The following is a 16,150-nucleotide window of genomic DNA, read 5'->3' on the forward strand; positions in this document are numbered from 1 at the left end:
TCATTTCCACACATTTTGGCTCACTGTCATCAATTAAGATGACTTTATTACCAGGGTGTCACGTCCCATTTAATATTCATGTGTTTTATTTTTATTAATTAGGTATGACAATTCATCATACATTAATGAAGCATTTTAATACTCAGTATGCTGAATTGGACCAGGTATTTTGATAGGGACAACAAAAAGCACAATATGTGCCACACATTTGGAAAGGCTGTGCTCTTGAATTGCACAGTCCACCACTCTTCATCAACAATTACCACAAACTAAAGTGGATTGTTTGTAAAGGAGGTCATTAGAGAACACACCAGGCACAATAGTAACAACAGACTAACTACACCGTGAATAGGCCACACATATGGCTCTACCTAATCCACCCTTATACCCTAACACAAAAAAGAAACAACATTGTCCACCTTGACACTCAATGATGCGAGCACAGCAAAGCTCATTCATATCACATCCTCAAACAACCACGATATTTTGGAAAGATCCCTATACAGAGGACACGAAAATCCTCTCAAACAGATCTAACAGAAAACCCTCATCAATTTCACTTTTTTCTGTGAGAAGACACGATCCAACAATGATGCCTCATCTAAATACTCTGCAGTAGTCATGATGGAAGACAACATTACCCCATCACCTGGCAATGACAGACCACTTATGTCGGCACACATGATAATCCATGTAGTAATGCCCTTCGGATCATTTCTCACCCATCCAGTCAAATAACAGTGCAGCCCACGATGCACCTCGAAATAACAGAAAGGAAACCTATCTAACAATACAGGCAATGCACTCAATACACAGTTTCCTGTGTATCCCTATAAATCGCACTTAATGCCCAAAAAGGCCATTCATATCACACCAGCTACAAACGTTGATGACAAAGTCGAAAAATTGTGAAGAAACACACTTTTCACCACCTGTACCTTTATGAAACAAGTTGAAATGCCATATAAATGTAACAGAAATGTTGGTAACATAACATGACAATATATCCTGCTGTGCGGAGTGCTCCCTGTTCTGTGGGAGATTGTGTACATTTGAAAAATAGCACGCTTGCTTCTAGTCCGATAAACTTTCATTGTGTCCAGTCTTGTCACAATGTGTGGTTGATTTGAGGTCAATCCACTCATAATTTGGAATATTATAGCTTAACATGCTTCGTTATTTACAGAACATTGCAAGGCACAAAATCCACAAAAATTCGAATATTCTACTTTGATATATGATGTTCATCTACTCATCGGTAAGAACTTAATTCCAAACAAACCCTTGATTTAGTAGTTCAATTTATTTTCATGTAATCCTGTGCTGCAGAGCAGGTTACAAAATGTATAGTGCACCCAAAAAAGTGAAGCTCATGTTTTATACATCGTTTTTTTCCATGAGCACACCGTTATGTCACGATTAATCTTAATGCAGGATACATTTCTCTAGGAAATTCTCTGCACATCTAATTGGAAAACATAACTTTAAAGTTTAGAGAAAAAAAGGAATGTCTCTATATGTACTCAGGTGTACAGTTGCATGGTAAGTGGTATCTTAGCATATAAAGCCTTCAAGGGGGGTACACACACTGAGGATTTCTTGCAGGTGTCAACTCTTGGGCATCACTTTGGAATGCAGAAGATGCTGTGCTGGCCTTCCTCCTTCTCTCTGTATAAAATCTCAATTTTTTTACAACAGAATATTTTTCAACTGCAACAAAAACAAGCCCCTGCTTACCCCAGGGGCTTAATTTGCCGAGACTTTGATGCATCACATTGTGTCCAGTGTTAATATTTTACTCCCAAAGACATATCATCTTTTATCTTTTATTTATGGAGTTCCTCATTTTCATTTCTCAGCTGAGGCAGCAGCACGGCGGGGACAGGGCCATTGATCTTTCATTTGTGCCTCTTGTTTGTAAAGCTCACTGCACATTCTGACCAAAAGGTACAGGAGATGCAGGACATAAGACCTGGACAGAGCCTGAGTTCAGAGGCAGAAGGAGATGAAAAGGTGTCTGAGACTCTGAGCTCCTGCTTGGGAGAATAAGGAAGGAGTTGTAGACTCACTTCTTTAAAGAGCACTACATCACGGTGCATTAATTGTCCACAACCCAGCCACCTCTCATATCAATCATTGACTTTATGCTTGTCCTGACCATGTACAGCTCTCTGCTGCTTTTTGGCTAGGTTCGCACTATAGAAAAATCATGCACATGCATACACAATACGTTCACGGAGAGGTGTGAGTACTGTGGGAAGGCTGCAATGCATTTTTTAAGCAAATTGGTCAGGATATTCTGGAATCTCTAAAATAAGGAAAGTAAACCAAAAGACAAAATAGCATTGTAATACCTTAATATTTGATACAACAAATACATGTAACTTTTGTCCTGCGTTTGCTTAAATTTAGTTAGTTAGCATACTGGCACAATGAATTTAGATATCCAGTAGACACCACTCCTTTAAAATTTGTAAGAGGTGTCAGTCTTTGCTCCACTTGATTTTGCAGGGGCCAGTGCCATTTTGCATTAAACACTTAGCTACAGAGGCTTTTCCCACTGAGGGGCTGATCTCTTTTTAGGTCTTGCCTGAGAGAGGTCATGTGTTGTGGCTTGCAAGACATTATTTTTACTTACTGTGGGTTTAGAGCCCACCCATTGTTTACCGTTAGATCCCACCCATTGTTTACCTTTGGTTGGCTTCATTGTCATTCCCATTTTCCTTCTTCGCTTTGGTCAGTGCATGCTGGTTTCACATCTTCTTCGTGTGTTTGCCCCTCCCCTGAAGCATGCCCCATGTACCACTTTCTTTTTCAGTGTCATTTCACTGTTCAGCTTTCAGAACTACTTATTTCTTTTAGAGGCAGCACTCCACAAGAGTGCATATTTTTGCAAGCTGTTATTATGTTCCATATAGGTACCCTATATAGGCGCAGGTAACATTGCAACCTTTCACCAATATTCTTCCCTACATTACATACATAACAGTTCTTAGGGACTGACCTTTTACCTAGATATGCTACTGAATTCAGAACGCAGATTTTTCCCTAGTTTGAATCTCATACATTATGCATGAGGTTTCTTGGAAGCACAGCAGGACTACCATCTCCTGTATGATATCTCTGTATAAAGGTCAGGCCAGACGTCAACCTTTAGACCGACACAGTAACACAGCAAGGTAGGACCCCTGGGGAGACCTATGGGTATATATACAACACATCTTGCTTAGAAGGACAGATGAGACCGAGACTTCCCGGCTGACACACTGACCAGAGACACTGAGGTTCCTGCATGCAGACGCTCCAGTTCACAGTGGTCTAACATCCTTCCATGGGTGTCCAACTCGAGACCAGGACAGGGTCCCATATTCTCTCATTCTCAGGTAATGGGGTTGACTAGATCGTAGAGGGATTCTTGGCATAACACCTACCATCCCTTTACTTTCATAGTACATCTAATCATATATCTCTGATACTGTCTAATTGTTGTTGCAGCTCATCTATTCTACACTAGAATAACAACAACTGTCTTATTGACAAACGCCCGGTATATTTATTCTATGTATCTCTGGGACAAGCTAAGTGAGCACAAGTGACTGAGCGAAAAATAGTCTATTGTTTCCACGATTCTGAGGGATCAGGGTTGTCATGTTCTGAGGTTCCCAGAATCTAATCTCTCCTTGGTAAGAGGAGATTATAGTGGCACTGTGAGCTAGCTGATACAGACAGGCTAACATACCCGGTGGGGGTGCACGGAAGCAGTCTGCAACCAATCCCACGGTTTATATTATCCGAACACACAGATCCTGTATAGGTTATATAGGAACTACACGACAATGTCTCTTCCCCACTCCCGCCCTCTGCATTTTGCTTGCACCTGCCATTCCCTCACTGTCTAAAATCTGTTCGCCCATCCTGCTGCCTGACATTTTCCTAACCCTCTCCCGCTGTCCCTCCTGTTGCTAGCTTGTAGCAACCATATAAAAAGTGTTGACTACATTATATGTTTTTTGTTTTTTTACTTTCAGCCATATTGAACAGCAGCCACACTGATTTGGGGCACTTTGCTCATAAGCCTTCATAACTTTTTCCCCACACAAGATATCCAGGCCAAATTACTTACTATTTTCCAACATGCTGGCAATTCTAAAGGTACCTCTGGTTTGTGCCCCTGGACAGAATCAGGCAAATTGGGAAAATGTAGCAATTTTTTTGTTAATGGGTAAATGTGCTGTATTAGAAAGTGTGTTTTTCTAAAAAAAAAAGTCAACAACAAAACGTTTGCTATGCTAAGGTATCTATTGTTCCAGCTTTCAGGAACAAGAAGAGCTGTAAAAATCTTTACTATGGTGTTTGCATTTTTCTAAGTAGTAGTCCATTTTTCCTATTTTATTGTGGTGTCTACCAACTTAACGTTTGTGGTAAAAACAGGGGTGTAATTCAAGGAGGAATGCAGAAAGCTATTCATATCTGAAAAGTAGGTCACTTTTTTAACTCACTCATGGCTTTGCCAAAGAAACTAATCATTCAAATTGTTTAAAAATCGGTAGGAAAAAATAGCAATTGGTGACAACATTTCCGTGATTTCTTGTTCTGATGGATGATGTTCAAAAATAATACACAATTATGTTGGTCAGACCATTCAAAGCCAACAACTGATGTGGATGGCAGCCAAATATGGGCCTGGGCTCCGCTGCCACTTAGGGAAATCTACCAAAACCAGACATTTCTGAAAACAAAACATCCATGGGAGTCCAGGGTGCTGTGACTTGCATAGATCCAAGTATTTTTTCTTATTCAGAATACCCTGCTAGCCTCAAACTGTGGCCTTAAAGATTGAATTCTCCTCACATTTCTGTGAGGAAAAGTTCAGAAATCCAGGGGTTGCCGCAAAGTTCCTATCATTTCTTCAGATATAAATGGCCCTGGAATGGCTTACCTCCTTCCTGGACAATAGATTCTTCCAGGTGTTTGAGGGTGAGTCGGTCTCCCCAAAACATCCTCTCAGCTGTGGAGTACCCCAGGGCTCCTCCCTGAGCCCTACTCTTTTTAATGCCTATATGGAGCCCCTAGAGAGGATAGTCCATCCCTTCGGTGTGCGTATTGTTACCTACACAGATGACACCCAACTGGTGGTCTCATTGGACCACTCTGCGGGATCATCCTCCACCTTAGGTCCCTGTCTAGAGGCTGTTGCCAGATGGATGCAATCCTCATTCCTCAAGCTTAATGGGGAGAAAACAGATATAATGCTGTTGGGCAACCCCCCTCCATCTGCCCTAGCATCCATCTGGCCTCCATCTCTTGGCCTGCCTCCTCCTCCCAAACCCCAGATTAAGAGCCTGTCAGTCTGGCTGGACAAAGCGCTTGATTTTTCAGCCCAAGCCACAAAAACTGCTTCCACCTGCATCGGGATGATGCAAATGCTCCGTAAGGTGCTTCCCCTGCTCCCATTCCAGGCTAGGAGGATCATGGTCCAGGCCCTGATCCTCTCCCACCTGGATTATGGGAATGCCCTTTATATGGGAGCCCCAGCAGCAGTGACCCATAGGCTTCAGGTCACACAAAACTGTGCTGCCCGCTTACTGTACAACATCCCCGTTGGCAGTCAGCAAAAAAAGCTCTGAAAGAGCTTCACTGGCTCCCAGTAGCAGCCAGACTCCAGTTCAAGGCCATGTGCATTGCGCACAAATCTTTTCACCGCACTGGTCCAGCAATCCTGCACCCTATAGCTACACCCTATGCACCGTCCAGAGCCTTACGCTCTAGTTCTCTGCAACTGTTAACTGCCACCAAAATTAACAAAGCCCATTGGGGTGGTCGTTCCTTTTCCCATACCGCAGCCAGGCTCTGGAACTCCCTCCCCCTCTCCCTTCGAGAAATCAATAATTACCTTTCCTTCAGAAAGGCTTTAAAAACGCACTTGTTTGTAAAGATGTGCTGATCTCCCCTGAGCTTGCCACCAGTATTCAGTCTAAAGCGCTGCGAGGCCTCCGGGTAGTTACGCGCTATAGAAGTGCAATTTTCATTCCATTTCATTACCCCACTTGTATGGATGGACATATCGCATGGTTTAGTCATAATTGTTTTACAAGAGAGGCGGGAACTGACTACCCTTGCAAAACTGTGATCATAAATTCAAAATATTTGTGTGGCCATGGAACTAAATGGGCCATACTGTCTTCACTCAGCACTCAAAAGGATTTTCATTGGTTCGGATCCCTGTTTTGTAATGAAGGAGGACAATACTATGACATGCATGGTCTACATGGGATGGGAGATATAACAGCAATTATCCAGCCACACACGCGTTTCCCCCAGATTTGCTACAGCTTTGAACAGATGCTCCTGCAATGCAAATGACAGCTTCAGACAATTTTTGTGCGCTAAAGTTGTTAGTGTGTTAAAATTGGTTTGCTCTGTGAAGTGAATACATGCTGTTAATTTGTGCAAAGTGGTCATTCTGAGGTGGACCCACTCAAGCGCCCATTGGAGTTGACACAAATGCAGATCAGCTGAAGTCAATTCAATCAAGGTACAGCGCGGGGGCAAGTGGCATATTGTATGATATACATTCGTGAAACGCTTGATTTATGCAAAATCACATATTTTATATGGTTTACCCTTATGCAGGAGCGTGAAAGACAGAATTAGTGACGAAGGGTGTACCTCAAGTACAAATTACACTGGTTCGTCTTTGCAGCATAGCACAAGATTGATCATCAGACAGGCTTTTTTTGTCCATGTACGACATGGTCAATGTGAGACCCTTTGTAAATCTGGCAGTGCATAATTACTTATGTTTTTACGCACAGCAATTTTTGCACACAGTCTTCCTTTGCATGGAAAATAAAAAATACAGGCTCTTAATATAGCGCCTTCCAGCTGGGATACACCTCGGGCCGTTGCCTTCCATCATACTATTTCTGACGGAAACCTGGCTAAAAATGGATTCCATGGTTATTCCTGCCTTAGATCTACCTGCATGTTATAGGCTGCTTACTCAGAACAGGCCTTGAGGAAGGTTGGGGTGGCCTAGCAATTATATTCAAATGCGCTTTTCACTGCACACTCGCCCCACAGACCATTTCAGATTGTGAAAGCACCCTGTTTAAAATTACTATATCACATAACGTTACTTTCACTGGGCTTCTTATTTATCGCCCACCAGGCCCAGCCAGGGCTTTCCAAGAGGCTTTGGTCCTTACTATTTCTACTCTTGTCCTAGAGTCAGCAAATTTGAACATCATAGGCGACTTTAACTTACATCTGGAATGTAGAGATTCCCAGGAGATCTCCAACTTCCTGGGTGATTTTGAGGCCTGCTAACTAACACAGTTAGTGGAGGGACCATCACACCAGGCAGGCCACCTACTTGATCTAATATTCTGGAATCTTCTAACTATTTCATCTAACACACCTCTCCCTCTGACATGGACAGACCATTTTCTTATCTCTTTGCGTCTTGATATGATGGGCACTACCTTGAGGTCCCCGTGTCAGTCCCTCATGAAGCGCCCTTGGCAAAAATTGGACGAAACTACTTTTCTATCTGCCTTAAATACGTCCCGTCCAAATTGGCCTACTGACTTGGAGGCAGCTGGCAGAGCCTTCAGGGGCTGGATCAACAACTCACTTGACCAATGCATCCCGAAGAAACTGATCGGGGTTAAGCGCATGCAAACGCACGCTTGGTACAATGAGACCTTGCTGGCGGAAAAGAAAAAATGTAACATTTTGGGATAAGCTTGGAGGCATACATTTGACACCACTGCTACAAATACCTACAGGGAGGCAATTCAAGCTTACCATAAATTAGCTCAAAAGACCAAAACCTCGTCTCATGCCAACTCGATTTCATCAAGCTCCAACCCCTCCAAAACCATTTTTTCTCTTATGAAAGGTATTTAAAAATCTCCGACAGGAACCAATGATACCATATCGTCCAACTCAAAATGCGATTCATTGGCGAGGCACTTTATTAATAAGGTAGAGCATATCTACAACGCACTCAATATGAGGCGGAGTGCCTCTGAATCCACAGTAACCCCTACCTCAATAGCACCCCCTTACACCCTACAAATTCTGCTACCCATTTCTCATGAAGACTTAGATGTCCTGGCAGCTAAAGTCAAATCAGGCTCTCCTGATGATCCTACAAAACCAGACATCTTCAGGAAATTTTATAACTGTCTTATGACTGAGGGTAGGGAACTCATCAATAGATCACTTTTGTCGGCAGTGATTCCTAAGTCATGGAAGCATGCTAATGTCATTCCACTGTTGAAAAAGCCCACACTAGACACATCTTTTCCAGAGAACTTTCGCCTAATCTCTCTTCTCCCATACCTGTCCAAGATTATGGAGTCCCATGTTAATGTCACTCTGACCAAATATCTGGAAGTTGATCAGATTCTAGACAGCTCACAGAATGGGTTCTGACCTAGACACAGCACGGAATACGCCCTTCTGGCGGTCACCGAGCAGCTGTGGGCCAAGCTAGGTGAGGGCAATAGTTCGGCACTATTTTTACTCGATCTTAGTGCGGCCTTGGACACGGTGTCCCATAAGATTCTACTCCAACAGTTAGAGGAGATCTGGGTTAAAGGTAAGGCCTTGGCCTGGTTTGCCTCTTTTCTATACGAGCGCTCCTTTCAGGTACATGCCTCCCCTTATCTGTCTAGCATTTACCCCCTTAGCTGTGGTGTTCCTCAGGGCTCTGCCTTGAGTCCCACGTTGTTCAATGTATATATCCACCCACTAGCCCTCCTGGCCAAAGCACGGAACATCAAAATGGTATCCTACATGGATGATACCCAGTTGGTATTCACCTTTTCTAACAATCCTGCTTAGGATCAACTGAAATTTCATGCGGATGTCTTGGCCATTGCAGACTGGATGGCAGACAATTATCTACAGCTTAATTTTGCCAAGACAGAGGTGCACTTGGTAGGCCGTGATACCCATAAATGGGACTACCAATGGTGGCACACGGACATGGGCACTCCTCCCCAACCAAAAAGCCTAGTCAAGGATTTAGGGGTCCTGAATGATACCGCCCTCTCATTCGAGCCTCACGCAAAAAAAGAGGCTGGCACATGTTTTGGCCTTCTACACAGTCTAAACCCCATTCTGGGGTTTTTCAATGCCCCTACACACCAACTGATTGTTCAATCTGTTGTTTAATTGCATCTAGACTACTCTAATGGGCTTCTGCTTGGCGTGAATAAAAGAGTTTATTACGAGACTACAACAGGCACAGAATGCAGCAGCGCGCACTCTTTTTGCCCTACCAAAGCACTGTCACACCTCCAATCTTCTTCACCGTCTTCACTGGCTGTCAATCAAACAGTGAGTTCAGTTTAAAACTCTCTGCACCACACATAAGATTCTACAAGGCCAGGGTTCTCAAATCTTACATGAACTGTGCACTTCATATGTTTCATCGCAAGCACTGCGCTCTGCTGACCTGCAACTGCTTTGCACTCCACGGGTACGCTGGTGTAGAGCAGGGGGCCTCTCCTTTAAAGCTCATGGCCCAGCGTTATGGAATTCTATTACACTGGCTGCCCGCAGCACTCAAGATCATTGGGCATTCAGGAGACTGATTAAAACTTACCTTTTTTCTTCCATCTATTCTTATCTCTTCTGGCCACCTGTCTGCTAGCGCTGGGATGCCCTGTTGCTGGGGCGGCCATGCACTTTATAAGTGACCCTAACATAACATAACATAAAATACACGATTACAAAACCAAGGAGCTGTGCATCCTTTCTTTCAGGGGTCACAAAACACAAGTCGCAGACCTTAGGTTATTGGTGTGATTGGTAACTCAAATGTCAAATGAAGAATCTAATGTTTGATATTTACAATTCTAAATCTGCTTATGGTGTGTTTTGAGATGTTAATCATGCTGTATTAATGTTCTTTCATTTTGAGTGCTTTCCTCAGAAAACAGTATTATGAAATTATATATCTGTACTATAATGGTTTTGAGAAGGCTCTATATAAAAAGTCTAAAAATTGCTTTAAAACCTGCTTCACTTTTATCTTCATTCGTCAACACCCTCATATGTGCCTTTAATTGAAGTGAAATCATTCATAATGAAATGACTGTAATGCAAACTTTTTTAAATGATGTACTCAAAGCAAAAATAAAAAAGTCCCCCTATTGCTGCACACTTAGGGCCTTATTATGAGTACAGCAGTCCTGGGACCACCACCACCCATTCACCCTAGTACGAGTGTGGCAGTGGGACTGCCACAAGACTGCCACTGGGATCAAGGAACCTGTTGAGGTGGCAGTCTGACAATGGCCTAAATTTGCTGGTGTTACTGATGCCGGCACAGCCGAGCATATTCCAACCTGCATATCCACCACCCCTGTCATGGCGGGGATCCTGCCATGAAAAGGGTGGAGGACATGCAGGTAAGGGGGCTCTAACAGGGCCCCGGCCCAAATCTGGGCCTGGGGGTGCATGCGGGGGGCACATGTTGTGCCCCCTGGAATAGCACCCTTGTACCTGCACGGTTTGGCATGCACACATGGTGAATGCCACTTTGTGCAGGAACATCTTGCAGGCTCTCTCATGGTGGGGGTATGCTTGTTAAGCTCGACTATGAACCTAGCAACCACAGCCATGAGACCGCTGCGGCACCGCCAGCCCCCCTGAATTTAAGTCATAATCTGGTGGGTGGTCCCACCACAGTCTAAGCGTTCTTCCTGGAATCGCAACAGACCAAGCCGAAGACTTACAAAGTCCATTAAAAAAAATGAAGCATGATCTACCTGAAGTATTCATAAAATAACATCAAAAAGATATTCAGAAAATTATCATGTAGACTGCCACATTGATATAAATAGAAACTCATGAATAATCCTAATTTCAGGGTGCCCCCTCACCCTTTAGCAAGGAACAGAGACCAGCTAAGGCGATGACCAAGCATCGCTGCTCCCATGGTGTAAAATCTCAACCAGGTGCTCACTACGTCAGTGACTGTAGGATTGAAAACCTCTTTTCAGGTAGGCTCGAACTGCTATGATCCTCATTTCAACATTGTCTATTGGCCCAGAGTATTTTCCTGTAAAGGAGACTCTGGCAGCTGCTCTGCCTGATTGTTGGTACAAGAGTTGCTCTCCAGAAGAGTAATCAATGCTGTGCAGGCATTGGGATTGACCCAAAGAAACTAAGTCTTATGAATGTTGTCTACTGTGTCCATGTCTCAAATAATGGCCATGACACAAACAATGGTTAGTGGCAATTACGTGATAGTTATGAGGTATAGACCTATTTGTTTGCACTCTTGGGGCCTCATTTACAAGGCCATTGCGCCACCAGTGAGTCACATTTTTTGATGCACCGGCAGTGCAGTGTGGCTGCCTATATTTACATGGCTGTGTAAATGCACTGCAGAGCAGGGTGAGTGAGGAAGCGGAGGCTCCAGTGCCTGAGCTAGCCACACACATTGCGATTGGTGGCACAACCAAGGGGTGCAGCCCACGCAATTTATTGTGAGGCAGAGATGGTAGCACTTGTTTTGTATGTGCAGCGCCACCTCCCCTCCATGCTGGCAGCAGACAGCAGGCTTGGCAGCAGTCAACCCCTGCGGGAGCTTTGGGTGCATTGGGAAAGAGTACGCTGGCGTGTGCGCCACACCACCCATGTCCAATGCACCCAACAACAGCTGATGCCCCACTAAGCCAATGTTATCAACCATGAGCAGGACCTGCTTGACCTGTCATGCATGGAGATTCCGGGCTTCAGTGATTAATTATTTGTTGTGTTTGTGCTCTATGATGCAAAAAAAATCTGAATAGCATACTGCTCACACTCGGAGGTAAGTTAAGATTACATTACATTAAGAATATTATGCAATTCAGTTTGAGCTAGCCAGGTGCTCAGCCTTACATAATCGCACTCGTCGGTGCTTGCTTTGTCTGATTATTTAAGAAACCATTGCAGACTCCTCTGTTCCTCTGTGTAGAATTGTGACACATAGAGTCATTGGACCAAATAACTTTCTCCACTTAAGATATTTGTACAATTTGGAGTTTGAGTTGATTATGTCTAACCATTGTGTCCTTTTCTTTTCTTTTTTAATTAGAATAATTTTCTATGTTTTCATTCCCACTGTGTTAGAACTTTTTATTGCAATTATTTTATTGTGTTGGTAGACATGCACAATTATTTTTAATGTAATTTCTTTCTTATGTATGCTGTAATAAATTGTTCACGTTTTTAATTCTGTTTATTTGTATTATCATTGCTCTTGCTGTGTTGTAAGGGATTGAATCACTCATGTTTGTAATGTCAAGTTTGAAAGGGTAGTGTTTGATGTATAATTCTACCCAAAGGGGACTCTTTATTTGACTGACTCCTCTGTTCTCCTGCCACCAAGATAGTTATATCAATGAGATAGCTATCTCTGTGACTTTCCTTATGTAGCTCGTACAGTCCTAAGCAATCTCACAGTGATGTGTATTATGATTCTATGCACTGAAAAAAAGGGAGACTGATTTGGCCCATCGAGGGAGTTGAGAACTAGAAGTGAATCAAAGATCATTCAGTGCAATGCATTTGTTCCAAATGTAGTTTAGGAAATTTGGAATAGGGGTTGGGACTAGCATGTCCAACTTGATAGTCAATAGCAGTTCTATAGGTTGTGTGATTTAGAAAAGAAGAATATTACTGCGTTTACCTGTTAAACATTTTTGAGGGAGATTAATTGTACCACTAATCTATTTTTTTATCTTCTCTAGATCTTACATCAAAACCCAAGGACAAGAAGAGGCATAGGTCAGAGTGGGCTCGGGAGCCAGTGAGGAGGCCACCACCAGCAATGCTGCCGAAAGTTCTTCTTCTTCTTCTTCTTCTTATTATTATTAATAATAATATTTTTACCTCTGTTTACTATTAAACGAATTTTAATTTGCATTCTTTATACTTTTTATGCTGTCTCGAATTTTTTTTCAAATCCCATATTGAATTTTTACAATATACCAGCAGGTTCCATAAGGTCCCATTGCATTTGCCAACATATACTATGGGGGTCATTAGGATGGCGGGCCGCCATGAGGGCGGGGGTCCCCTGGGGCAATTAGGATGCGGCCACCACAGTGGCGGGCGAATCCTGCATTCCTGTCATTGTGGCGGGCAGTGCACTCAGCACCGCCCGCCGCAATGCAAGAAAGGCATGTTATGCACTTCCATGCACAACATGGCAGGCACCGCGCGGTGCCTGCCATGTTGTGCATGCAACTCCATGTGCACCCGCCACCCCCCGGAGTACCTGGGAGCCCTCAATGGGCCCCCGCAGTCTATTCCCGCATTGCAGCCATGGAAAGGCATCTTTCTGCACCCATGTTAACATGGCTTTCGGTGTCTAAAAGACACCGCCACCATAATAAACCCTTTTCCACCTGGTCAACTCGTTGATCAGGCGGAAAAGTGGTGGACGGTCTTTCCATCCACCGCGGAGGAAAATGGGTGGCGGGCGGGGTCGGATCACGGGCGGATCGCCACCGCCATGCGGGTGGTGGCGATCCACCCGTGATCCTAATGGGCCCCTATATGTCTTTCACCATTATTACACCACTTCATTGCGCTTCAGTGACTCTGATTCATCATCATAGACTATAGCTCTACTCCTCCATCACAACATTTTTTTGGGTGGCTTGACTACCTGGCTTTTCTAACATTGTCAACTAACAAAGTCCCCAAAGTGTTATTTTTCATAGAAGATTCAGCGAACCGAACTGCAGTGATGTATTACGGTTGCATTTCTTTGATATAAAAAAACAAGAGCAAGCATACCTGGCATCTAAAAAATGTGTAATGTTTTTTCGAACTGCACAGACGTCCAGTGCCAGTTCTCCTCCAGCTGCAGAGGCGGCTGGAGGGAGAGACAGCAGGGGCTGGAGCAGGCGGTGGTAAGTCACATTGCTTGGTAATTTACAATAACTGTTATACGCACTACAAGGGCTTTGTGAGACTCGTAACTCATGAACCATCCATTTTAGCAGTTATAGTGGTAGTTGAGTTTGGCCTCTTCTATCTGCAACTTAGCAGAAAAAAACTCATACAATGAATGCTAAAAATGATGGGTTGATAGACACAGGAAAGAACGAAAGATTAAAAGAAAAGATGGGCTAGACAAGATCAGACGCTGATGACCCACACACAGACAACGCTCGATAAGACACGGCGTGCGTGGCAAGCCAACATCCCTGACTTGACAGATGACGACTGGGCCGAAGCCACTGTCAGCCCACGTGGCCGGCAGTATCTACACGGTGTCGTCTGATACAGTTCAAACATCTTCACCGAGTACACGGACCAGACTTTGGCAGATGGGAGTTATCCAGCCCCTGCATGTCTATGGTGTGGGAGGGAGGATGGGAGGTTTTTACATACAGTTTGGAGTTGCACGGCGTTGCAGCCCTTTTGCCGTAGGATCCTGTCCTGCCTAAATAAGGTACTTTCCTGGGAGCTCCCATTCGACCAATGGCTTTTGCTCCTACATAGTGCAGACGACATTGGGGGATACAAATATAAGCAACATTTATTTGTTTTTAGCTCTCACTATTGCCAAAAGAGATATTGCCCAAATGTGGAAAGGGACATCTCCCCGACACTAGGTAAATGGAAAACTGAACTTGACAGATGAATGGGGCAGAAATAGCAGTATTTCTAGCTCTGGTCTGCCCCAATAAACATAGGAAAATATGGACCCAGCATATCGTGGAATAGAGCTTTCCCCTGCCACCAACAGACCCTTATAAGTGACCCCTCATCCCAATGTTCACTGACTGGACCTTACCATATTGTATGATAATAGATCACTCTGTTAATATATCATATGCACATGTATTGAGATCCAGTACTGTTTGCAGTTTGTTTAAATCACATCACCTGCATGTTTGGCAGGAGTTAGAAAATAATCAAAATGTCGGAACTTCAGCAATGTCCGTTTTTTCTCTCCTACAAGTCTTTGTAGGGCTGTTGCCCAACATTCAAATGAATAACTGAATACAATTTGTTGTTAAAAAAAAGAAAGGATGGGTGCAATGGTATGTGAGAGAAATGATGCATGGGTGGGTAAATGAACGGAAGGGTGAAAGGATGGTTGAAAGGGTGGACACTGAATGGGTGGATATATGGATTGGAAATTTTGGTTAAAAATTGAATGAGAGAAAGTAGCGCTTAAATGGTGCCTGTCAATGGGTAAATAGAGCAATGAAAGGATGAAAGAATAATTGCTTGGTTGAAGAAACAAGGGAGCTCTTCTGGAAAGGGGCATGCTCAGCTACTTCACTTGCTTGGTTTTATCAAAGCTATAGTTCAAAGTGTGGTGGGGGGGTACATTTTTGGTCCACTCCCTTTACTCACTGTATTTGTAAAAAGAGGCAGATTTGTATCCCAGCCATCATCATTCATCACCTCCCTCCCTGCCCATGGCATTTCAACATCCATGACCTAAGTACAGCATGGTTCAATTTGTGACCTCAGTGTTAGCTGTGCAATGGGAGTCTGCTTCAGTTAATGCGGCATATACAAGGTTGTCAATGCAATACAAACAGAACACATGAGCTGTTTCCCTTTTCCGACCTAGTCACCTCTTAGTCCTTCACTCATTTATGTTTTCCTAAATTCTGTCCCAGCCTACCAACACATACACAAATTTATTCTTGTAATGTGCAACATTTTTATGACCGTGCAAAATATTTCATATTATATTTCATGATTTCCATAACAGATTTACGCCTGTTTAAATTTTTCCCTTTTGACTTTCATCAGCTACAGTGACTGAATAATCCAAAACCTAGGCACATGATGATGATCAGTGGCACCTCACTACTCTATAGCAAAAGCTCTACCTACCCGGCCTAATCCTTCTAACTTACTCAGCAGTAGAGTAAGTTATGTTTCCTTTCCCTACTGCCAAGCAAATCTATTTATTGGAAATATTGTGTGGTGGAGGGCGAGGTCAGGTAGTGAAGTGGGACTAAGTGCCTGATTTCAAGTTGGGCAAGTGGGATACTTTGATGAACGTGGCAAGTACTATCTATATATCCTGTTCCTTTCCCTGTAGTGCAGAGAATCATTTTTCCCACCATCTACTTACAGCAGACAGAATATCCACATTTTATAC

This window comes from Lissotriton helveticus, chromosome 2_1 (genome assembly GCF_964261635.1).
Source record: "Lissotriton helveticus chromosome 2_1, aLisHel1.1, whole genome shotgun sequence".
NCBI classification, from domain to species: domain Eukaryota; kingdom Metazoa; phylum Chordata; class Amphibia; order Caudata; family Salamandridae; genus Lissotriton; species Lissotriton helveticus.